Raw genomic sequence first — 26,774 nt, 5'->3', positions numbered from 1 at the left:
ATGGAAAGCTGATCTGCACTGGGTGACAGTGGCTGTCAGACAAGACTACGATGCAGCTCTGGGGATGCAAGGGATGAAACCTGGAACTGTCTGCATGCAGAGCTTAGGCTCTGTCACTGTCCTATGGCCTTTTCTCATGGATTTTTCCCAGACAATTGCCTACAGAACCAGAGTCAAATCACCTAAAGGGCGTGGCCAAGCTGGACTCATTTATATGTCTAATTACCAAGATTCAGAAACGGGAGAAACAGCTCAGTAACATGTGTTATGTAGATAATCACTCAACATAGCTTTGATTCAGCTGTCAGCGATGGGGGTGAAATATACTGAGCTGTGATTGACTCTTACGCTGAGCATCCTGGCAAGCTCAGATGTCATTTATGTTAAAAGTTTTGTCGCTGTGCTAACATCACAGGGAACACAGAAAACAATGTGGCCAACGTGCACACCAGGAGTGGGCAACCTTTTTTCTGTTCGGGGTAATCTGTTGGGGGCCACATGCTGTTGGTGGACAGAGACAAAGCTGATGACGGACACAGCCATAGAGAAAAATGTTCTGGATTCACCAACCTCCCTGATTCAGTTTCCACCATGCTGGTGAAAGTTAAAGAGGAAAGTACAAAAGCAGGACTGCAGCTGAACGTCAAGAAGACTAAAGTAATGACAACAGAAGATCTTTGTAACTTTAAAGTTGACAATGAGGACATTGAACTTGTCAAGGATTATTATCAATACCTCGGCACAGTCATTAATCAAAATGGAGACAATAGTCAAGAAATCAGAAGAAGGCTAGGACTGGGGAGGGCAGCTGTGAGAGAATTAGAAAAGGTCCTCAAATGCAAAGATGTATTACTGAACACCAAAGTCAGGATCATTCAGACCATGGTATTCCCAATTTCTATGTATGGATGTGAAAGTTGGACAGTGAAAAATGCAGATAAGAGAAAAATCAACTCATTTCAAATGTGGTGTTGGAAGAGAGCTTTGTGCATACCATGGACTGTGAAAAATATAAATAATTGGGTGTTAGAACAAATTAAATCAGAATAGAAGCTAAAATGATGAAACTGAGGTTGTCATACTTTGGACACATCATGAGAAGACATGATTCACTAGAAAAGACAATAATGCTGGGAAAAACAGAAAAAGGGGAAGACCAAAGAAGAGATGGATTGATTCCATAAAGGAAGCCACAGACCTGAACTTACAAGATCTGAACAGGGTGGTTTATAACAGATGCTATTGGAGGTCACATATTCATAGGGTCACCATAAGTTGTAATCAACATGAAGGCATATAACAACAACATAAGAACATAAGAACATAAGAAGAGCCTGCTGGATCAGGCCAGTGGCCCATCTAGTCCAGCATCCTGTTCTCACAGTGGCCAACCAGGTGCCTGGGGGAAGCCCGCAAGCAGGACCCGAGTGCAAGAACACTCTCCCCTCCTGAGGCTTCCGGCAACTGGTTTTCAGAAGCATGCTGCCTCTGACTAGGGTGGCAGAGCACAGCCATCATGGCTAGTAGCCATTGATAGCCCTGTCCTCCATGAATTTGTCTAATCTTCTTTTAAAGCCATCCAAGCTGGTGGCCATTACTGCATCTTGTGGGAGCAAATTCCATAGTTTAACTATGCGCTGAGTAAAGAAGTACTTCCTTTTGTCTGTCCTGAATCTTCCAACATTCAGCTTCTTTGAATGTCCACGAGTTCTAGTATTATGAGAGAGGGAGAAGAACTTTTCTCTATCCACTTTCTCAATGCCATGCATAATTTTATACACTTCTACCATGTCTCCTCTGACCCGCCTTTTCTTTAAACTAAAAAGCCCCAAATGCTGCAACCTTTCATCGTAAGGGAGTCGCTCCATCCCCTTGATCATTCTGGTTGCCCTCTTCTGAACCTTTTCCAACTCTATAATATCCTTTTTGAGATGAGGCGACCAGAACTGTACACAGTATTCCAAATGCGGCCACACCATAGATTTATACAACGGCATTATGATATCGGCTGTTTTATTTTCAATACCTTTCCTAATTATCGCTAGCATGGAATTTGCCTTTTTCACAGCTGCCGCACACTGGGTCGACATTTTCATCGTGCTGTCCACTACAACCCCGAGGTCTCTCTCCTGGTCGGTCACCGCCAGTTCAGACCCCATGAGCGTATATGTGAAATTCAGATTTTTTGCTCCAATATGCATAATTTTACACTTGTTTATATTGAATTGCATTTGCCATTTTTCCGCCCATTCACTCAGTTTGGAGAGGTCTTTTTGGAGCTCTTCGCAATCCCTTTTTGTTTTAACAACCCTGAACAATTTAGTGTCGTCAGCAAACTTGGCCACTTCACTGCTCACTCCTAATTCTAGGTCATTAATGAACAAGTTGAAAAGTACAGGTCCCAATACCGATCCTTGAGGGACTCCACTTTCTACAGCCCTCCATTGGGTAAAATGTCCGTTGATTCCTACTCTCTGCTTTCTGCTTCTTAACCAATTCCTTATCCACAAGAGGACCTCTCCTCTTATTCCATGACTGCTAAGCTTCCTCAGAAGTCTTTGGTGAGGTACCTTGTCAAACGCTTTTTGAAAGTCTAAGTACACTATGTCCACTGGATCACCTCTATCTATATGCTTGTTGACACTCTCAAAGAATTCTAATAGGTTACTGAGACAGGACTTTCCCTTGCAGAAGCCATGCTGGCTCTGCTTCAGCAAGGCTTGTTCTTCTATGTGCTTAGTTAATCTAGCTTTAATCATATTTTCTACCAGTTTTCCAGGGACAGAAGTTAAGCTAACTGGCCTGTAATTTCCGGGATCCCCTCTGGATCCCTTTTTGAAGATTGGTGTTACATTTGCCACTTTCCAGTCCTCAGGCACGGAGGAGGACCCGAGGGACAAGTTATATATTTTACTTAGCAGATCAGCAATTTCACCTTTGAGTTCTTTGAGAACTCTCGGGTGGATGCCATCCGGGCCCGGTGATTTGTCAGTTTTTATATTGTCCATTAAGCTTAGAACTTCCTCTCTCGTTACCACTATTTGTCTCAGTTCCTCAGAATCCCTTCCTGCAAATGTTAGTTCAGGTTCAGGGATCTGCCCTATATCTTCCACTGTGAAGACAGATGCAAAGAATTCATTTAGCTTCTCTGCAATCTCCTTATCGTTCTTTAGTACACCTTTGACTCCCTTATCATCCAAGGGTCCAATTGTCTCCCTAGATGGTCTCCTGCTTTGAATGTATTTATAGATTTTGTTGTTGTTGGTTTTTATGTTCTTAGCAATGTGCTCCTCAAAATCTTTTTTAGCATCCCTTATTGTCTTCTTGCATTTCTTTTGCCAGAGTTTATGTTCTTTTTTATTTTCTTCATTCGGACAAGACTTCCATTTTCTGAAGGAAGACTTTTTGCCTCTAAGACCTTCCTTGACTTTGCTCGTTAACCATGCTGGCATCTTCTTGGCCCTGGCGGTACCTTTTCTGATCTGCGGTATGCACTCCAGTTGAGCTTCTAATAGAGTGTTTTTAAAAAACTTCCAAGCATTTTCGAGTGATGTGACCCTCTGGACTTTGTTTTTCAGCTTTCTTTTTACCAATCCCCTCATTTTTGTGAAGTTTCCTCTTTTGAAGTCAAATGTGACCGTGTTGGATTTTCTTGGCAATTGGCCAGTTACATGTATGTTTAATTTAATAGCACTGTGGTCACTGCTCCCAATCGGTTCAACAACACTTACATCTCGCACCAGGTCCCGGTCCCCACTGAGGATTAAGTCCAGGGTTGCCGTCCCTCTGGTCGGTTCCATGACCAACTGATCTAGGGAATAGTCATTTAGAATATCTAGAAACTTTGCTTCTTTGTCATGACTGGAACACATATGCAGCCAGTCTATGTCCGGGTAGTTGAAGTCACCCATTACTACCACATTTCCTAGTTTGGATGCTTCCTCAATTTCATATCTCATCTCAAGGTCTCCCTGAGCATTTTGATCAGGGGGACGATAGATCGTTCCCAGTATTAAGTCCCTCCTGGGGCACGGTATCACCACCCACAACGATTCTGTGGAGGAGTCTGCCTCTTTTGGGGTTTCGAGCTTGCTGGATTCAATGCCTTCTTTCACGTATAGAGCGACTCCGCCACCAATACATCCTTCCCTGTCCTTCTGATATAGTTTATATCCAGGGATAACCGTATCCCACTGGTTTTCTCCATTCCGCCAGGTCTCGGTTATGCTCACTATATCAATGCTCTTCTCTAAGACCAAGCACTCCAGTTCTCCCATCTTGGTTCGGAGGCTCCTAGCATTAGCGTACAGGCACTTGTAAGCAGTGTCTCTCTTCAAGTGTCTTTGGCACTTGTGGTTAGGCCTGTGGTAATTTTGCTCTTCTGAATTTATATCCTGTGCCCCTGCTCTCACAATGCCTACTTCTAGGCCTACCCCTTTTAAAATTTCATCATTTCTTTGGTTTTCATCCCAGGGGGGAGGTTTATTCCGAACCAGACCTTTCTCAGCTCCTGTCGGGTTTCCCCCCTCAGTCAGTTTAAAAGCTGCTCTGCTACCTTTTTAATTTTAAGTGCCAGCAGTCTGGTTCCATTCTGGTTCAAGTGGAGCCCGTCACTTTTGTACAGGCCCGGCTTGTCCCAAAATGTTCCCCAGTGCCTAACAAATCCGAACCCTTCCACCCAACACCATTGTCTCATCCACGCATTGAGACTGCGAAGCTGGGCCTGTCTGGCTGGGCCTGTGCGTGGAACTGGTAGCATTTCAGAGAAAGCCACCTTGGAGGTCCTGGCTTTCAGCATCCTACCTAGCAACCTAAATTTTGCTTCCAGGACCTCACGGCTGCAATTCCCCATGTCGTTGGTGCCAACGTGCACCACGACCACTGACTCCTTCCCAGCACTGTCTACCAAACTATCTAAACGATGGGTGATATCCGCAACCTTCGCACCAGGCAGGCGAAACACCTTGCGGTCTACACGCCCATCACACACCCCACTATCTATGTTCCTAATGATCGAATCACCCACTACAAGGATCTCTCCACCCCCTGGAGATATATCCTCGGCACAAGAGAATAGCTGCTCATCCCCCAAGGAATGGGTCCCTTCTAAGGGATCGTTTCCCTCTTCCTCAGCTGGATGCTCTCCTTCCCCGAGACCATCGTTCTCCATGATAGCAGGAGAGCTATCATCGTTGGAGTGGGACACAGCTATAACGTCCCTGAAGGCCTCCTCCACACACCTCTCTGCCTCTCTCAGCTTTTCCAGGTCAGCCACCTTGGCCTCAAGGAAATGAAGTAGTTCCCGGAGAGCCAGGAGCTCATTGCACCGAGAACACAACCACGACTTCTGTCCAACAGGCAGATAGTCGTACATGCTGCAGGCGGTGCAAAACACTGGAAAGCCCCCACACCCCTGCTGGCTTCTTACCTGCATAGTTTTGTTTAAGGATTATTACATCAATGGGTTGGAGACTGTGGTTTAGTTGAGGTCCAGACGGGCAGAGTGGGGGGCCCTGGCCTCCTTGCCCTGCTGCCGAACTCGCTCTGCTGCTTAACTCGCCTTGACGCTTTGTCAGCTGGGGCTCCCTCTAGCTCGTGGAGCAGGCTCCCTCGCTAGGGTGCTCTGACGTTATATGTGTGGCTGGTTCCTCCCAGCTACTGCTGCCAGCCAATGATGTGTTACTTGAGGCTGATGGCTATCAGCTGGGGCTTAACTCTTTAGTATTCTCTCAGGCTTCCTTCCTTTGAAGGCAGGAAGGCAGGCTTCCTTTCTTCCTGAGCGAGGGGCGGGGCTGTTTAAGCTTTTCGCTGCTTTTAATCTAATCAAGGGGCTGTGCCTTCCAGGCAAGTCTTTTGTGTTTGTTGTTTTCCCACCTAGAACAGCCTGACCTTTCTTTAACCGAGGGAAACAGAGCTTGTGGTTGTGTTTCAGGAAGGCTGAAGCTGCCCTTTTTAGCAAGGACTGAGCTGACTCTCTCCCTGTATGTGTCGGTAGAGTTTCCTTTTCCCCCTTCTCTCCGACTGGAATTTAGCGTTGTTTACAGTGTCCCCTGAAGCTTTCCTGCTAGGGTGGTGTTGAAAACTAGCTTTCTATAGGCTTCCTTCTCCTAGGATCTGTCTCCTAAGATATAGGTTCTTTCAGGATTTGGCTCCTAGCTCAGGGTGACCTTGGGCTGCCCTTATTACTTATTGCTCTGAGCTGTTTTACTTCAATTAAATAATGGAATAAATGGGAGCTACTTACCCTCTTTTCGCTCTGCTGCTTAACTCGCCTTGACGCTTTGTCAGCTGGGGCCTTGACGTTTCGTCAGCTGGGGCTCCCTCTAGCTCGTGGAGCAGAGCAACAACAGCAGGTTCCCTTGGATTTAGAATTCCCAAACATATGCAGTTTACTCACAAATAATCCCTGTGGGGTTTGATGGTGTTACTCTCAAATAAATATATAAAGGATTGTTTTTAATCCTGGTCTGGAAAGCAAGTGAAAGTAATTCCTTTCTGACATCAGTGTCCTATCCATGGACGCATCTGCATACACACACATACATGCACACACAATATGAAAAGCCTACCATTTTGCTCTCAGATGCATGGAGAGAAAACCTCTTTTCCCCACACCACATAACTAGGGGAAATTAAAAATAATCAATTTATTTTTATCAAATAAAATACTGCCCCTTCCAATTATTCTGAAACTAAGCAATGTTAGGCAACACTTTAAAAAACCAGGAAGAATAAGGAGGAAACAAATAGGAAGGAGCTCTGATGGGATGGTAGAATGAGGTTGTGAGTTATGCACTCCTCGAGCCACAAGTTGCTCACATGCAGTGTACATTACCTGAACATGAGTCTTGTTTGCTAAGTGCAGTAGATCCCTCCTGCCAGCAGAAGGCAATCCTGCAGTAAGATTTATTTGTGTCAACATGCCTGGTGGCCCACACTGGGGATGATACTGTAATTTGAAATACAGTACAACATATGCATACCTTTAAATAGCATTTTTACAAAATGAATATTCTTGCAATGAGGCTCAGATTTGACTCAGAATCATCTCTGATTCTGATGGTTGCACCACTGGAATTTGGTGGACGAAATCTGAACTTGGCCAAACTTCAGTGGTGGCATAGTGGTGGATATATAGTGGGAGAGGTTGCTTCCCCAGAAAACTAAAAACTTAAGACTTTTTTCCGTCTTACTTTATTGAATTTTTCAGGCAGAACTCAAGAAGGCAACACAAGTCCCAAAGAGCCAGACACAGAACAAACAAAAGAACTCAAAGGGATGAATGATACAACATAATATTATAAAGGATATTCCAGAATCAGATCAAGAATTCCAAATGTCCCGAGAACAGACTTTTTAGAAAAAAATCACCTCTCTTTTTAAAAATGTAAAACAATATTCTGGCAAGCTTTAGAATTACAGTATCTGAATTCTGCAAAACATAGACATGGTTGCATGCCTGCCATAAATATTGAAGTGGAACAAATCATACTCAAAACTCATCCCATAGACAACATTTTCATTTTTAAAAAATTTAAAGCCCCACTAGCGTTCATACATTTTAACTAGACAGTGGTCATGACTCATTTCTACGCCTGGAGTAGAGTCCCAAACTTTGTGGATTCTTCATTCTTGGGAAAGGTACACCTGCTAAATATCTGCTAAGTAATTGCTTAAACATCCTTAGTGACTTTGCAAGGGAGAACAAATGACAGAAAATCACCTATCCACACTCTGCTTACTGTTAGCTCCACCTACTGTTACCCCTGACTCCACCTACCTTTGATTCCACCAACCAATAGCTTACCTGCCACCGTCACCAGCCACCACTTTATATCCCACCCTTCCTCCCAGCAGGAGCCCAGGGCGGCAAACAGAAGTGCTAAAAACACTTTAAAACATCATAAAAGTGCTAAAAGAAATAAATCCTCTCTAGCCACTTTTGCCACTATATTAATTAATTGTTATACAGATTTATGCAGCACTTAACTGTTAAATATCTAAGTGGTAAATGTAAAACCCTCATTAAAATATGTATAATTTAATCAACCCTTACTCATGTTCTCTTCATAGTCTGCAGTCCTAACCTCACTTACCTAAGAGTTAGCCCTACTGAATTCAATGGAACTTGCTTCTGAGTAGACATGGATAGGATTGCAGCCTTAGTCATTTCTTCCCCTAAACTAAAAAATGTAAATGTACTGCCTTCAAGTTGATTCCGACTTATGGCAACCGTATGAACAGGGTTAGAGTTTTCATGGTAAGCGGTATTCAGAGGGGGTTTTACCATTGCCTTCCTCTGAGGCTGAGAGGCAGTGACTGGCCCAAGGTCACCCAGTGAGCTCCATGGCTGTGTGGGGATTCGAACCCTAGTCTCCCAGGTCGTAATCTAGCACCTTAACCACTACACCACACTGACTCTCTCCCCTAAACTAAAAAGCCCAAATGTGTTAACATTTCATCATAAAGAAGCTACTCCAAACTCTTGATCATTTTGGGGTTTATTATTATTATTATTATTATTATTATTATTATTATTATTTACCCGCCCTTTACCCAAAGGTCCTGGGTGGATTACAACTACAGTCTGTTCCTGGGATTCATCATTACAGCAAATCAATCTATTTTAGTAAAAAACATATTCCAAATTGTTGTATATAACCAGTGTAAGATTTCCTACTCTGTTTCTGGCCCTACCATATCCATATTTTCTGACGTGATGCATACTGTTGCCACAAAATAGCCTGAAAGTCCACAATGCTGTTGCTTTTGTTCAAACTAAGCAGGTCTCGTGCTAGTCAGTGCCTGGAATCTGTCCAAGGAGCCCCTTCTTAGCCATTTCTGACTTCCCAACAGAACAGTGAGAGGTGTGTCATAAATAAATAAAATACTTGCATGAGAGATTACACATGCTATTTTCTGGAAATGCCCCCACATGGCTCAATGTCTCTCGGTCGTAAAGACCGCTCTAAAGAAGGCATATTTATTCCTCCCTTCCTTCCTTTTGCCAAAGTTTTTTGGAGGCTAGAGAAAGGACTCTGACGTCAATGTCAAAGAAAACCAAAGAAGTCTGCCTGCTGCAGCACTGAGTTAGCAGCACTTGGGAGCCGGGAGTATCCAGACGACTGCTGGCTGGCTCAGGGGTCTGGGACCAGGAGCGAGGCTTTCTCCATCCAGCTGAATAGGCAGGTAAGGGCAATGATCTTCTCTGGACAGAACATGATGAGAGGCAGACGTTTGTGTGTGTGTGTGTGTGTGTGTGTGTGAAAGAGAGAGAGAGAGAGGGAGAGAGAGAGAGATTAGGGGCTCTTCCAGACCACCTATTTATTCAGCATTCGTCCTGATTTGTTTGCACAAAGCTTATGTGGAAGTTATATCCGATCTTTACTGAGCATTTATTCTGAGTTGTTTGTGGGATGGTTATATGACCATTCATCCTGCATTCACCTTGATTTATTAAACTATGGAATTCACTCCCACAGGAGGCGGTGATGGCCATGAACTTGGGTGACTTTAAAAAGATTAGATGGATTCATGGAGAATAACCCTATCCATGGCTGCTAGTTGTGATAGCTGTGTTAACTCCAGTATGCTTCTGAACATCAGTTGCTGGGAATCACAAGTGAGGAGAGTGCTGTAGCATTCACGTTCAGCTTGCGAGCTTCCCATGGGCATCTGGTCGGCCATTGTGAGAACAGGATGCTGGAGTAGATGGGCCTTTGGCCTGATCGAGCAGGGCTCTTCTTGTGTTCTTATGCTTTAAACATCTCCCCATTAGTCATTTGTGCAACCCACACTTTTCAATGCACTTCCCCATCACTTCCCAAACTCTGAAAAGCCAGATTCTTTTTTTAAAGTGAATTTGCTGCACTAGGGTGACACAGTGCTTTAAGCCATTTTAATTGCACAGATATAAATTTCCTGGTTTGCACTTGTATTCCTGCTGTGAAATATCGACAGTCTGCAAGCACCCATGTTCTCTTGGGGATTCTCACCATTGAAAGATGAGATGCAAAGCACTCGTAGGAAGCTGTCTGCATGACTGAAGTCGCCGGTGCGTGAGACAGCAAGGCTGGTCCGCATCCGTTACATATGTGTGCTCAAGGAGGTGGAAAAGGTTTACTCAAGTAGAAAGCTGTGGGAGATCAGTCTATGGAGCGAAACATTAGAAAGTGCAATGGGGAGAAAATGATCAAGAGTGGTATCCAAAGCTAGTCCTACTCAGAGTAGACCCACTGAAGTTAATGGGCATGATTAACTTAGGTTTATTCATTTCAATGGTTCTACTCTGAGCAGGATTTAACTGAATACCAATGGAGGCTGGTCTATTAGGGCAATTGGGGTGCTCTGCCACCAACTTCAGTCTGCCTTCAGTCAGCCCCACTTATGACCAGCCCAGGGGGTAGCCCTGGCCGTCAGCTGTCTCCTCCTTAGTCTCAATGTTGCCCTTGTAGAACTCAGCAGGGAGGAGGAGGATGGGGACAAAAACTAGAATGAGTTGGCTCTGCCTGTCATTGGCTCTGGCTCCACCTATCATTGGTCTCCTCTGCCTTCCGCCCCACCAATCCCAATGGGCGCCAGCCACCACAGCTGAACACATGGTTTGTGTGCCCTAATTCTGGAATCAATTCAGGTTAAGAACTGCTACTAGATTCCATGATGCTGTTACCTGCAAATCATAAGAGGTTTTTTAAAAAAATACATACATACATACATAATATTGTATATAGACAGCAAATCTTATAATCGCTGCAAGAATTATTAGAAAGTAGAACAAAGAGTCTTGTAGCACCGTACAGACTAATGAATTTATTACAGCATAAGCTTTTGTGGACTGCAGTGCACTTCATCGCATGCATGGAGTGTTATCCTTGGTTATAGATTTATATATACACACGGCATGGGTTTTTTTTGGGGGGGTGGAATTGTAAAATGTGAATTACAATACATCAAGAGTTTCAATGCTTTCACTTGTGGACTGAGTCAAAACACAGGCTTTTTAGCACATTATATGTATAAATAGGCTTGCCAATGCCAGAATGTCTTTATCATTGAGAATTGTTTTGTGAATTGCCGCTGTTAAGTATGTGTGCATCATTGCCTGTACTTTTCTGCAGTACATTTGACTTCACTTTTTACAACACCCCACCCCCCAAAAAGTGCATGCATAAAGAAACCTATGACGAGTCAGGATAACACTTTATGCATCTGATGAAGTGAGCCATAGTCATGAAAACTCATGCCCTGATCAATGTGTTAGTCTTTAACATGCCACAGGACTGTTTGTTGCTTTTGCTACAAGAGACTAACACAGCCACTCCTCCAGAAATCAGAAGACTCACGGGCAGTTGTTGATTGGAACCAGAACATCTGGCTTACACAATCCAAATGATAAAACTGACACTTTGGGATATGAGTAAAGAAGTTCGAGTGTGTGGAACAGGCTTTATTTTTGAAGTTATTTATTTCTTCTTTCTATATATATATATTTATTTATTTTATTTTATTTTATTTATATACCGCCCTAAGCCTAACGGCTCTCTGGGCGGTGTACAAAAAAAGTAACAGCTCAATATATAACTTCAATAAATATAAAAGGCAAAAACCAAAAACAGACAAACAACAACAAAAACCAAACAACATCATAATATAACACTAGTAAAATACAATTAGGAATACACTGTAAAAACAGATTAAAATACACTTTAAAATGCCTGTGAGTATAAAAAGGTTTTCACCTGATGCCGAAAGGATAGCAGCGTCGGCGCCAGGCGCACCTCATCAGGGAGACTATTCCACAATTCGGGGGCCACCACCGAAAAGGCCCTAGATCTGGTCACCACCCTCCGAGCTTCTCGATGAGATGGCACTCGGAGGAGGGCCTTAGATGTTGAGCGCAGTGTATGGGTAGGTTCATATTGGGAGAGGCGTTCCACCAGGTATTGCGGTCCCATGCCGTGTAAGGCTTTATAGGTCAAAACCAGCACTTTGAATCTAGCCCGGAAACAAATAGGAAGCCAGTGCAGACGGACCACAACAGGTGTTATATGAGCAGACCTACTGGTCCGCGTCAACAGTCTGGCCGCTGCATTCTGGACTAGCTGTAGTTTCCGAATTATCTTCAAGGGCAGCCCAACGTAGAGCGCATTGCAGTAGTCCAATCTAGAAGTTACCAGAGCATGAACAACAGAGGTGAGGTCATCACCGTCCAGATAGGGACGTAGCTGGGCTACCAAACGAAGATGGTAGAAGGCATTCTGTGCCACCGAAGCCACCTGGGCCTCCAGTGACAAGGAAGGATTGAAAAGAACTCCCAAGCTACGAACCTGTTCCTTCAAGGGGAGTGTAACCCCATCGAGAACAGGATGAATATCCACCATCTGGGCAGGGGAAGCACTCACCAACATTGTCTCAGTCTTGTCTGGATTGAGCTTCAGTTTGTTCGCTCTCATCCAATCCATTATCACGGCCAGGCAATGGTTTAGTACGTCAACAGCCTCACCTGAGGAAGATGCAAAGGAGAAATAGAGTTGCGTGTCATCAGCATACTGATGACAACGCACCCCAAAACTCCTGATGACCGCACCCAGCGGCTTCATATAGATGTTGAAGAGCATGGGGGACAATACCGATCCCTGCGGGACTCCACAATGGAGAGTCCAGGGTATCGAGCAGTGTTCCCCAAGCACTACCCTCTGGTGACGACCCACCAAGTAGGAGCGGAGCCACTGCCAAGCAGTACCCCCATCTCCCAACTCCATGAGTCTTCCCAGAAGGATACCATGGTCGATGGTATCAAAAGCAGCTGAGAGATCAAGGAGAATCAACAGGGTCACACTCCCCCTGTCCGTCTCCCGACAGAGGTCATCATACAGGGCGACCAAGGCTGTTTCGGTACCAAAACCGGGCCTAAAACCGGATTGAAATGGATCAAGATAATCAGTGTCATCCAAGAGCCCCTGGAGCTGGCCGGCAACCACCCATTCCAGCACCTTGCCCAGGAACAGAACGTTCACCACAGGTCTATAGTTGTTCAAATTATCTGGGTCCAAGGAGGCTTTCTTCAGGAGTGGTCTCACTACCGCCGCTTTTAGGCAGTCAGGGACCACTCCCTCTCTCAAAGAGGCATTTATCACCTCCTTGGCCCAGCCGGCGGTTCCGGTCCTGCCAGCTTTCACCAGCCAAGAGGGGCAAGGGTCCAGCACAGACGTGGTCGCCCGCACCATTCCAAGGATCTTGTCAACATCCTCAAGCTGCACAGACTGAAACTCATCCAATAAATAAGGACAAGACCGTGATCTGGATGCTTCATTAGGTCCAACTGCTATAATAGTGGAGTCTAGGTCTCGGCGAATGCATGCGATCTTATCTTGGAAATGCCCAGCGAACTCATCACAGCGGGCTACAGATGAATCTATAATGTCCCAAGGGCCAGAGTATAAGAGCCCTCGTACAATTTTAAAGAGCTCCGTTGGGCGGGAAAGTGATGACTTAATGGTGGCAGCAAAATAACTCTTTTTTGCTGCCCTCACCGCTACTATATATCGCTTAGAACAGGCACATACCAAGGCATAATTGCATTCGTCAGGAGTTCACCTCCATCTGCACTCAAGCCTCCTCCTCTCTTGCTTCATTGCTCTCAGCTCCAAGGTATACCATGGAGCTGTATGAGCTCTGCATAGGAGGGGGCGCATAGGAGCGATCGTGTCAACCGCCCGGGTCATCCCTGTATTCCACAGTTCGACCAAGGCCTCGACAGGAGCACCAGTCTTCTCAGTCGGAAAATCCCCCAGAGCCCTTTGGAAACCTTCCAGATCCATTAGTCTCCGGGGGCAGACCATTTCAATAGGTCCCCCACCCTTGCAGAGGGAAAGGGATGCTGTGAGCCTAAACTTCAGCATGACAACGGACTAGATGAAAAACCGCCAACCTCCAGATCATCATCCCCATGTCCAGTGGCGAAGATCAAATCAAGGGTATGTCCCGACACATGCGTCGGGCCAGTAACAAATTGAGACAGCCCCATGGTTGTCATGGAGGCCATGAAGTCCTGAGCCGCCCCAGATAAAGCAGTCTCGGCATGGATGTTGAAGTCCCCCAGTACCAATAGTCTAGGGGACCGCAACAATACCTCCGAGACTACTTCTGTCAGCTCAGTTAGGGAATTTGTTGAGCAGCAGGGTGGGCAGTACACCAACAAAATTCCCAGTCTGTCTCTCTGGCCCAGCACAAGGTGGAGACACTCCAAGCCAGTCATCACCTGGACAGGGTGCCTGGTGAGTGAGAAAGAACTCCTATAGATCACAGCAACCCCACCTCCCCGTCCTTCGGTTCTACCATGATGCTGAACCATATACCCAGGTGGGCAGAGCTGGGAAAGAGCAACTCCTCCCTGATCTCCCACCCAGGTCTCAGTTATACACACCAGGTCGGCATCCTCCTCCACAATTAAATCATGAACAAGGGAGATCTTATGATGTACCGACCTGGTGTTCAACAACAGCACATGGAGATCCGAAGGCCGACTGATAGAACAACCAGCAGTCCCGGGGATGTGAGGAGAACCGGAACAAGTCACAGACACTATTTGTCTGGGGTGAGTTCCCCTTACCTGGCGCGTTCTCCTCACAGCACCATACCTCCCATTACCCGTCACTACGCTAATTGGGGCCCCCAAAAGTCTCCCCAGTTGATGTATAATACTCTCTCCCAGGCACATATTAAATAAAAAAGAAACACACCTGGTTTCATTCTCATCACATAAGACACTTTTACACCAATACACACGACAATTCACACAGACACACAACATATACTTCATCAATCACCCAAAACAATAAACATTCACACACTACAACCAAACAATATTAATTAATTACAAACTTCCAAATAAAAACTCTCATATACCACAATACAATCATTCATATAAGCACAATACACATTCAATCTTATTAGTTACATCCAGGTTGCAGCAATGAGTTAAAATGTTGCAATCTCAAAGGCCGCAATTAGGTTGGTAACAGTAGCCACACTTAAAGGAGCAGCAGCAACACAATGATAGTAAGGCGACGATAAAACAAAGAGACAAAAGCCATGACAGTCCTCCAAAAGTAACGAATGCGACGCCCACGCCCCCAGACAGACGGCGACCCGCTCCGTCTCCGACAGCGACGACGAAAACATCATGCTTACAAAATGAGGAGCTTTGCTGACCTGGGTGGGAGCTTGTCAACCCGTGATCAGAGGGGGCTCTGGCAACCCATGGGGGAAGGGGAGGGCTTTGGCGACCTGTGGAGGGAAGGGGGCAGCTTTGGAGACCGGTGGCGGGAAGGGAGTGACCCATGGGAGGGATCAGGGCAGCTTTGGCAAACTGTGCGGGAAGGGGCAGTTTTGGTGACCCATGGGGAGGGAGGGGGATCTTTGGCAACCCATGGAGGACCTTTGGTGACACTTGGGGAGCAAGGAGCTTTGGTGATGGTAGGTGGGGTTGGTGAGCGAAGCAAGCAGGAGCCCCTAGTATTAATATATTTCTATACCACCTTTCATGCACATGAACACCAAGATGGTGTACAACAACAGCAACAACAAAAGAAGCAGAAACAAAATTACAGTTCAGAATAAAACAACAGCCACTAGGTCAATAGCAAATAAGTTACAAAGAAAACAACTGGCACTGTTATTGTGATTACTATTATTATCATCATTGATTGATTGATTGATTGATAGGATTTATTTGTCATCTAAAACAAAATGTCTCTAGGTGACTTACATATGCAGTTTTGAAAAATCATTAAGTTTAACAATAGAACATTAATAGCCAAACAAAACTAACACAGGAACAGCAATACACATGATAATCACATTCCCCCAAATGCCTGCAATAAGAGGTACATTTCACCTGGTGCTAAAAGATTATTAGTGCCAGTGCCAGGCAGACCTCTCTGGGAAGAGCACTGCATAGACATTCACCACCGAAAAGGCCCTCTCCTTTGGGAGCTCCCGGAGAAGGGCCTCCAATGATGACCGCAAGGTCCAGGTATGCTCCAGTCAGGAGACGCAATCCCTTAGATGTTGTGGTTGGTCCAGAGCTGGGAAAAGTTACTTTTTTGAACTACAACTCCCATCAGCCCCAGCCAGCATGGCCATTGGACTGGGCTGATGGGAGTTGTAGTTCAAAAAAGTAACGTTTCCAAGCTCTGCCTGAACCATAGAGGGCTTTGTAGGTTACAACCAAAATTTTGAATTGGTATTGGTGGCCAGCAAAAGTCTCAGAAAATAAATGGGCTTTCAGCAAGCACTGAAATTGCATAAGCGTAAGGTGCTTGCCACAGTTCAAATTATGTATTGGCCAATCATGGCTTAAACACAGTTTACAAAGGGCCCCATGGTTCATCGCCTGTGACAACTTTGAATGTCCTACAGGCGATCAAGAAAAGGAGCTGTGGCCCTTCCCATACAAACATCCAGCCATTGGTGAGCTGTTGGTAAACTGTCTTCCAGGCTATGTCCCTCACTGGTTCTACTCTGTGCTCTCCTCTGGTGATTTTCCCAGGCTGGAATGTGACCTTAAACTGTGATAATGCCCTTTTGCTTGGCTGGATGAAAGGGGGGGGGGTCTGATCACATTTGATTTTGCCACATTCACCACTGGTATACAGCCCCCTGCAAGGCTGCCCTAGAAGGAATGTGGCCCTCAAGGTGGAACAGGTTCTCCACAAACCTTTGCCAACAGAAGATCTATCTTTCTAATAAATATTAGAAAGATTGGTCTTGGGCTGGTGAGGGTTTGTTTTATAATGGTTTGTTCTATTAAGGGTTTGTGTGCTGGTTGGCTATCTGAGATTGTCTGTTTTTCTTCTTCTTTGCCGCTTTGCCCAGTTTAAAATGCTGGTTTTGACCTATAAAGCTCTTTACAGCAGAGGAGCCCAATATCTTCTGGAACGTCTCTCCCAATGTGAACCTACCTGAACCCTTAGATCCTCTTCTGCCACTCATCTCAGGTCCCCCATCTGAGGGAGGCTCAGAGGGTGGTGACAAGGCAGAAGGCCTTTTCAGTTGTGGCTCCCATCTGTGGATTGCTCTCCCCAGTGAGATCTGCTTGGTGCCTTTGTTGACATCTTTGGGGCGCTTGGTAGAGACTTACATTTTCACCCAAGCTTTTGATAGACTAAGATGTTACTAGTGTGCTGCCCAAGCTTCCTGAGGCTGTTTTGGGGATTGTTTTGTTCTGTTTTTATGATATAAGGTATGCACTGGCTGGCATCTGTGACTAAGTCCCGTCTCACAAATGAACATATCTGGTGTCTTGTCATTGTACGTCATGTGGGCCCGCAGCTGAAGGTGTGAACCAACTCCGATGCAAAGGCGTGTGTCTGAAGTGGAAGCTCTGTCTGTGGTTTTTACCCGTGACAGCTCATTCACACATGCAGATCATCTCTTGATGTTGCTGCAACCATCACCTGATCAACATGCAACCATGAAGTCCCCTGAGAAGGTACATGGAGTACTGACCTGAGCTATTGGGACTCTTAAGTGCCTATGGCACACCAAAGACTGTGATGAACAACAGAAGGGATGTGATTCCTGGCCAGAGGATTTACAGTTTATATCAAAACTACAGCTGATGCAGAAAGCAGATGAAAATATCTCCTAATGGGTTTAGTCAGAGGTGGAAATCTCAGGCCCAGGGGCCAAATACAGCCATCCAGACGCCCACTATCTGGTTCGGGGCTGCAACCAGGCCACACCCCTCACTAGGCCTATTCCGCAATCTCCTCTTGCAATTTTACCTGGCTGGAATGTACCATTGGACTGTGATAATCTCTCTTGCCTGCCTGGAGAGTGGCATGTGACTGACCATGCTCACGTTTGCCATGCTTACCACTGGCTCGTGGTCCTCAGAAGGATGCTTACAAGGTAGGGTTGCCAGGTTCATGGCCTGATCCTGATCCTGTATCTTTAGGAGAAGAGAAAATCAGCCAAGTGCAGGTCTTCTTGCAACCCTGTAATGGGAAAAACCACAAGGTGGAATTCTCCCTTCCCCCTGCACAACTTTTAAAGATACAGAAGACCTCTTGGTTGCCAGGCCCAACCTCCAAGAGGTCTTCTGTATCTTTAAAAGTTGTGCAGGGGGAAGGGAGAATTCCACCTTGTGGTTTTTCTCATTACAGTGTTGCAAGAACACCTGCACTTGGCTAACTTTCTCTTCTCCTAAAGATACAGGATCAGGATCAGGCCATGAACCTGGCAACCCTATTACAAGGGCATGTACTCTCAAACTGAAAACGTTTTCTCTCTGCTGGGTTTAGCTGCCTACTTAAGTGTAGCCACACACTATGTAGGAAATTGGATCATCCCCATTTCTCAGCAACTTGCTCTGCCCTTGAAAGTCCAGCCAACCAGCGTTTTGTTCCATGCCTCCGAAAATATTCCCACACTCCTTTCTAAACTCCTGACCTCAAAACCAATCACAGACAGTGGCGGCTGGTGGCTCCATGTCAGTGGGGCAGTGGAATCCGCTCCACGTTTTAGTCCAAACCCAGAACAGATTCCACCACCCCATTGACATGCAACCACCAGCTGCCACTGATCACAGAACAGGAAAAATGAAACCTTGTCACTCAACAAAAGTGACGGCAGCTGAACACTTGACACAAGCATATTTCCAACGCCTTTGAGAGTCGTTCCTCCACCACATTTCTCAGGGAATTAAATGGAGGAAGCTGTGGGTAGCAAAGGCTTTAGAAAGTGGATGTTTTTGTTCCTACCCATCAGCAAATATGACCAAATATTATCATGTACATAGGGGTATTTCAGGAAATAGGATACATCCTATATTCCTATCCATGTTTAATTTTAATCCATGTTTGAACAGAGATGTAGGATAAATGTAAATGTACTGCCTCCAAGTTGATTCCCACTGATGGTGACCCTATGAATAGGGTTTTCATGGTAAGCGGTATTCAGAGGGGGTTTACCATTGCCTCCCCCTGAGGATGAGAGGCAGTGGCGGGTCCAAGGTCACCCAGTGAGCTTAATGGCTGTGTGGGGATTTGAACCCTGGTCTTCCAGGTCGTAGTCCAACACCTTAACCACTACACCACATTGATGTAGGATAGGAGTATAATTTATCCCATTCCCCCGCACGTTAGATCCAATTAAATTTAGTACGTCAATTGATCGTGTGAATATGCACACAATTAATTGATCAATTAGTTGGTTTTATCTGCATAAATTTGCATATGACTGCAATGTCACTAACAACAAATAAAACACACGTCATAGAAGGAACCATCGTATAAGAGACTTTCACTACTGTATGTGAGAGAAGACTCCTCTAAGCCCGTCACCCATCGTTTTTGTAAATTCTCATATTAAAACAATTGATTTTTTAAAAAATTGGAGATACCTTTTTAGTCAATCAAAAGGGTTTTTATTAATTATTTTATTGAACCAATTAATTTACCCAGAGCATCAGCCCTGCACACGATGCGAGTCACGGTGTCAGTGATCACCAGAAATGCAACCACATGAATGGAGGGGGGGGGTTGATTACAATAAGTAGAGCTCTCCAAGAAGGTCAGGGTGGAGTACATGGTTTGGGAAGATCCATAGCTCAGTGGATGAGCATCTGCCTTGTATGTAGGTCACAGGTTCAATCCCAGGGATCTCTAGGTACAGCTGGGAACATCCCATTTGTAACCCTGGAGAGTGGCTGCCAGTCAGTGCAGACAATACTGAGCTAGATGGACCAATGGTCTGACTCAGTATGAGGCAGCTTCCTAGGTTCCTCCCCCCCCATTTTATTTAGATTAGATTAATAGGTAGTTACAGAGTCTGTGAGTTCAAATCCCCGCTCTTGTCTCCTGGGCGTCAAGGGCCAGCTAAAGATCACCCCCACACTTCAGGGGCTACGTGCCCTGCCACCTGTGCAGCTGTGAGCAAGCTGCATAGTCCCAAGGAGCCCAGTTGCCCCCCAACTGGCAGTTGTGGACAAGGAAGGGGCTGGCTTGTGCAGCTGTGGCAAGCTGAGCAGGCCCTAGCCAGCTGGGGAGGGCTAGCCTCAGAAGAAGGAAATGGTAAACCCCCTCCAAATTCTTCTTACCATGAAAACCCTATTCATAGGGTAGCCATAAGGATCAACTTGAAGGCAGTCCATTTCCATTTACTAGTCCAAGGCCACTCAGGGAAGCTTTGTGGATTAGAACCCAGGTCTCCTTAGTCTACGTCTGATTCTTCAACCAGAGGTAGCTAATGTAGTGCCCTCCAGATGTTGTTGGACTACAACTCCCATAATCCCTGACTACTGACCCCAATTCTAGCTGGGGCTGACAGGAGTTGAAGTCCAATAACTTCTGGAGGACACCATGTTGGCTATCCCTGTTCTAACCCCTCCACCACACTGGCTTCCAAGTTAATTGCCTGTCTGTAGCCTTAGGACAGGGCTGGGGGAATTCAGGCCCAAGGTCTGCTTGGCCTTGAACTCTCCCAGGCCAGACCTCCTCACCAGCTCTGCTTCTCACCCTCCTTGAGTGGTTTTGGCTGGCTGCCGTGTCTCCTTGATCTCTGATAATGACTCTTGTGTGTCTGGATAGAGGCCAAAGAGGAGCCTACTATACAAAGGTCACATTTACATTTCTTCCACTGGCACCACCCACCATTGGCATGTGGCCCTCCAAAGGTTGCCCAAAAGGGAATGTGGCCCTCAGACTGAAAAAGTTCCGCTGCCATTGCCTTAGGACATTTCCAAGACGCTGCTCAATGTGACTACACCATCTGTCTCAGTAAGCAAGAGAAATGTATTTTAAGCCCCGTCGGTCATTTCTTTGGAAAGCTATTACTGCTGGTGACAGAGTTCCAGTGACAGCTTGTTTGTCCCTCTGAAAGGCTCCTTGGCGGTTCCCATCTAGTTTTGGGAGCCACAGGCAGATCAGGAGTTGTCATCTCCTCTCACAAGCCTGGCATCTGTCAGGCATGAAAGCCTGGGAAACCTGTCCTTTCTTTGGCAGAGTCTCAACAGCCAGCTTGAAACTTTGCAGCTGTTCATCACTGGCTTCTTTCTAAAGAGCTGCCAAGACAGGGGGACTTTGTGGTGGCAGCAGCACTGTCACCACCAGGACAGGACATTCGGGCAGAAGCCGAGGGCCCCACTCAGCAGAACGAGAAGGAGGGTCCCCAGCAGTGGTGACTGGTGACCACTGGGGTTGGAAGGGTGGAAGGCAAGGGGGCCAACAGTAGGCAGAGCCAACTAATCCTACTTTCATCCCCCTCCTCTTCCTCCCTTCTGGGTTCAACCAGGGTAAAACTGAAACTAAGGAGGAGGAAGCTGAGAGCCAGGGCCGCCTCCTGGGCTAGTTGTGAGCAAGAAGGGCAAGCAAGTGAGGGCTGAGTGAGAGGAGGCTGAGGTTGGTCAGGCAGTGCCCCATTCGCCCTAATGGATCCACCTCCAGTGGCCTTCAGATGCCGCAAGGCTGACGTATCTTTTCCTTTTTGAAGTGAAAATACACGTTACTAACAAGGGAACCTCCTTAAGACCATGGGGTCCAGAGATTAAAATTATTACTGAACTGTGTGGTGTCATGTTCTGTCCCATCAGACAGGTAAAGATGTGAGAGGCATGGCTGGATGGAACTCTGTCTGTGTGTGTGAAAATGTGCATGTGCAGAGAAATCAAAACAATGCTTAGAAGAAGGAAACAGTCCTAGGGACAGTATGCTTCTCAATAGCAGTTGCTGGAAGCAGCAGGAGGGGAGAGGGCTTTTGTGCTCTTGTGCCCCCGCTCCTAGGCATTTGAGTGTGGATTTTTCCTAATAGACACATTTTTGTATGCAGTTTTGACTTATATACAGTTCTGCAAGCCATTTCCCCGAATATAATGCAATTTTGTATGTTATTTTCACTAATACATGCATTTTATGCACTTCCCCCTAATATACTGTATGCATTTTTGTACACGGTGGTTGATTGGAGAACTTTGTCATAAAATTCAGAGAAGTGCGAATTTCAAAAGACAGTTATGCTTTGGTCTGTGTATTGGTTCTCAGAGTGAGAACTGGGTTGTTTCTCATTAAAATGCAAACAAAGTTTTAATTGCTCCCCCATTCCTACCCCTTCCTGGGAAAGATACTTAAGCAGGTGGTCAACAGTCAGATCCAGGCACTCTTGAATGAGAATGATTTTCTGGATCCATTTCAACTGGGGTTTAGGACCAGTTTTAGCATGGAAGTGGTCTTGGTCACCTTGCCAAAGCACCTTGGACAGCTCCTTGAAAGTCTGGACTAAAACCCAGAGTGGACTCCACTGCCCCACTGACATGGAGCCACCAATTCCCACTGCCTATATGATGACCTTTGTCAGGAGACAAATAGAAGGAATATGACCCCTGTTGATTCTCCTTGATTCCTCAGTGGGTTTTGATACCATCAATCATAGTATCCTTCTGGTGTGGTGATGTGGGTTGGGAGTTATTATTAATAACAATTATTATTTGTTTATTAATTTTATATCCCACCCTTCCTCCCAGAAGGACCCCAGGGCAGCAAAAAAAACCCACTAAAAGCACTCTAAAATATCTTAAAAACAAAAGACTTTAAAACATATTAAAACAAATCATCTTAAAAACATCTAGTCCTACTTCTCTCTGGTGGTAGCTACCATGTGGAATGACCTCCCTGTAGAGATCAGGCAATCACTGACTTCAGGGTGCATCTACAGACAGCTTTAACAGAAGGTGCATCCCTGATGTTTGATAGTTACTCTGTTGATGATTGATGATCACTGATGATGATGACCTGATTTTATTATATATTTTCTGTATATTTTGTTGTGGTTTTACTGCTGTACATCACTTTGGTATCTCTTCTCTGACACATTCAGAGATGGTTTTGCCATTGCCTTCCTCTGAGGCTGAGAGGCAGTGACTGGCGCAAGGTCACCCAGTGAGCTTCATGGCTGTGTGGGGATTCGAACCCTGGTCTCCCAGGTCGTAGTCCAACACTCTAGCTACTACACCACACTGGCTCTCATTCTTGATAATGATAGACTATAAAACTGGCTGCTGCATGTCTGTAAGCCTCTCCCAATCATTGACAGAGCTTTCGGGATGACACAGAATGTTCACAAGCATTCTAACTGCTGAGGGGAAGATTCAATCGCGGAATGTTTGGAATGGTTAGAGGACCCCTCCCCTCTGAACTGTATTTAAGCCAGGCTGTTGAAGCTCCTTGGAGTGCAGCAGGAGGAGAAGCTGGAGCTCGATTGTCTGATCTTTTTAATTGAAGTTTAGATTATTTCTATTGTAATATTGAATTTATTTTAAGTTTGTTAAATGGTTGGCTTTTTCCTATTTGCATTTATTGTGCTTTGTAAACTGACTTTTCTCCCCTACCCCAGTGATTTGTATTTTGAATGTTTGTTGTAAACTGCGTTAGGCTCAATGAATCAATGTTAAAACATCTATGCAGTTCCTATATGGGAACGTCAGCTCGGCTGGAGACAACATTACATAGAGCCGCAGGCCAGATGGGCTGTGTTTCAGGAGGCTTGGAAGAAAGGCCAGGAGGACTCCAGAGATGTAGGGTGCACAGTCAGCACATACAGTAGCTTGGTCGTAAAACAAATACTCCCCATGCATGATGACCCACGTTCAATCTGTATCATCTCTACTTAACATGATTTTTTACATGGCAAGACTGGAATTAGAAAGAAACACCCCCCTTTTCTTGAGAGTTTGGAGAGTCACCAACAAGCCAGAGCTAGGTGAACTAGTGTCTGACCCAATATAAGGAAGGCAGTGTTGTGTAATTGCCTGTTTCCAGATAACTCACCAGTTCCCTTAACTGTCTGCCTCTAGGAGTTCCAAATGGTAAAGCCTTCTGGGAAATGCTAACATTCTACAGAAGCAATTTATTCTAGCAATATACAAAGTTGGGCAGCCACCTTCTGTGGCCATTTATTCCCACAGGTTCTATTGGTTTTTCATGACGATGAGCCATCAATGCGAACTAGACTGTTGTAGAGCGCTGCTCATGGAAACCCATGGCCTCCCAATTCATCTTAATTGGTGTCACAGAGGGCATCCTCATCTGTGTACTCCCAAGCTGCTGAGGACGGAGTCTGTTTACTCAACCAGTTCTGATGCATGGAAATCCATTTGTCAAATTGCTGCAACTGGAACTAATTTTGTGCTAACAGCCCCAAGGCGCTTCACTTAGTTCCCAGTGCAAACAGAGAACATAAGAACCACCTTCTTGGATTCAAGCAAAGGCTCAGCTATTCCGGGATGCTTATTTTTAAAAAAGGAATCCTTGTCCTTGGCATCTGGTAATCGGAAGTGTAATGCTGCTGAATGTGGAGGTTCAGTTTTTAGCTGTTGTGCCTTAGTCATTGATGAATCTACCCAGGATTGTCCAGCTCAGCTCAGCTGCTGTGCAGTTACATAGGAAACTACCTTATACTAGGTCAGACTGTTCCTCCACCTAGCCCAGTATTGTCTGCTCTGATTGGCAGTGGGACTCCAAAGCAGGTAGGTCATGCTACCTGATCCTTTTTTAGATGGAGACACCAAGGACTTAACCTGGGACATTCTCCATGAAAGCAGGTTGTCTGCCACTGAACTTGTCGTTGACTTGTTGGCAGGGGCTGAGGGACATTAAGGCTGAAGACGGCTCTGTAGCTTAGCGAAAGCAGAGCTCCCAACTGCTCTGAACAGCAAAGGGAAAGACTGATCCAGAAGCCTTCAAAGGGACCAGAGACTGAGTACACTCTGACCTACTGACGTCAGGAGGCTGATGTGACTGGTCTTTCTGTAGTTCCTTCCTTTTGCCCTGTGCTGGATGGTTGTGCCAAGGCTGCCTGATATCCCTGACACAAATCACCCATTCACAGCCTGCTGTGGACCCCAAAGAAGACACCTCCAAATAAATCTAAACCTTCTTTTGAAGCTAGTGACCATCCCCCAAACTTGAGACAATGGATTCCATGTGTTAACAGCCGCTCTGGAACGGGACACAGGATGACTCCTGTCCACAGGTCTGCAATTATTGGCACACAGCTGTGCAGGATTGTAACAAGGGGAAGGAGTACTACTGAATTGTGGTAGGGTAACTGTGAAGGCAGGAGTGGCTTGGGAAGCTGCAATAACTCCTCCTCACCAGATGCACTGATGACGCCCAAGAGCAGCATCAAGGGCAGCGGTTCCCTCTTGTGAAAGGGAATAAAAGGAGGAGGTTAAGCATCAGTGCTGTCCCAATGAAGAGTTCACAAAGCTCAAAATGCATTGTGACTAGGGCTTCTGATGAGCTTCTCTCTAAAAGTTAGATTGAGCCCAGTCTCATGTAAAACACAGTATACCAGATCCAGAAGAAAAGGCTAAATCACCAGTGGAAAAACTGTGGCTGGCCTGGGCTACAACTCCCATCATCCCATTCTGGCTGGGGCTGATGGGAGCAGGTCCAACAGCATCTTGAGAGCCAGAGGTTCCCAATCCCTGGCCTAAATGAATCCATTGGGAAGGATGCGGTTGCAGCATTTGGGGCTTTTTAGTTTAGAGAAAAGGCGGGTCAGAGGAGACATGACAGAAGTGTATAAAAATTATGCATGACATTGAGAAAGTGGATAGAGAAAAGTTTTTCTCCCTCTCTCATAATACTAGAACTCGTGGACATTCAAAGAAGCTGAATGTTGGAAGATTCAGGACAGACAAAAGGAAGTACTTCTTTACTCAGCGCATAGTTAAACTATGGAATTTGCTCCCACAAGACGCAGTAATGGCCACCAGCTTGGATGGTTTTAAAAGAAAAATAGACAAATTCATGGAGGAAAGGACTATCAATGGCTACTAGCCATGATTGCTGTGCTCTGCCACTCTAGTCAGAGGCAGCAAGCTTCTGAAAACCAGTTGCCGGAAGCCTCAGGAGGGGAGAGTGTTCTTGTACTCAGGTCCTGCTTGCAGGCTTCCCCCAGGCACCTGGTTGGCCACTGTGAGAACAGGATGCTAGACTAGATAGGCCACTGGCCTGATCCAGCAGGCTCTTCTTATGTTCTTATGATCAGAGGAGTTTGGGGTGACACTGATTAAATCTAGCCGTGTTTTTCATTTCCATCAGAAGCAGGTGAAGTAGAGCACTCTGGGATCATTAGTGGAATAAACTGAAGCTCAGCTAAGACAAGTCAGGGATGCTTACAGCAGTCAGTTCACTGACCAGAGAGGTAGGAAACAGATCTGCCCTGAAAAGAGTTTTATACACACAAACCTCTGACTGGTGTGTGTTGGTAGCCTTGGGGTGCTCCTGGATGCACAGACAGTAGCTGTGGCTAAAAGTGCTTTTCTCCGGTGCTGAGAATGCCAGCTCTGCCCCTCCCTGGAAAATGAGGACTTCACTATTGTTTTTCATGTCCTGCCAACTTCTCATCTTGCCTACTGTAATGTGATTCATTTGAGGCTGCCCTTGAAGACCATTCAGAAACGTTAGCAATTTGGCAGCATGGCTCTTGCACTGAGCTGACCATCTATGACGTCAGTTTTAAAAGAATTGCCCACGTCCTCCTACACTGCCCATTCTATTCTGATCTACGAAGATCTTTAATTGTACCTCTCCTATCGAAAACCCTGGGATGATCAGATGCATTTTATGTCCTCTTACTTCTTAGTGATCAAAATACTTTTATCACCTCCAGTGTTGCCATATTTTGTGCTGCAGCAATCAAAATTCTCCACAAACTGACTCTTGCCACCTTGTAATTCTTGGTTGTTTTGTTTTGTTCTGTGTTTTGGA

At 45.6% G+C, this 26,774-nt stretch overlaps 1 protein-coding gene across 1 annotated transcript in view; it reads left to right on the top strand.

Moving 5' to 3' along the window:
* The first annotated feature begins 9,088 nt into the window (after positions 1–9,088).
* The window catches only part of GPR20 (G protein-coupled receptor 20), a 43,483-nt gene continuing 25,797 nt past the window's right edge, over positions 9,089–26,774 (top strand). Inside the window, exon 1 of the mRNA XM_061607977.1 lies at positions 9,089–9,189. The gene's annotated coding sequence lies outside the window, so the exon portion shown is untranslated. The remainder of the gene's footprint in view (positions 9,190–26,774) is intronic.

The sequence above is a fragment of the Rhineura floridana genome, chromosome 1, assembly GCF_030035675.1.
Source record: "Rhineura floridana isolate rRhiFlo1 chromosome 1, rRhiFlo1.hap2, whole genome shotgun sequence".
NCBI lineage: Eukaryota > Metazoa > Chordata > Lepidosauria > Squamata > Rhineuridae > Rhineura > Rhineura floridana.
The sequence above is the reverse complement of the archived record's forward strand: the minus strand, read 5'-3'. Positions and strand labels throughout refer to the sequence as shown.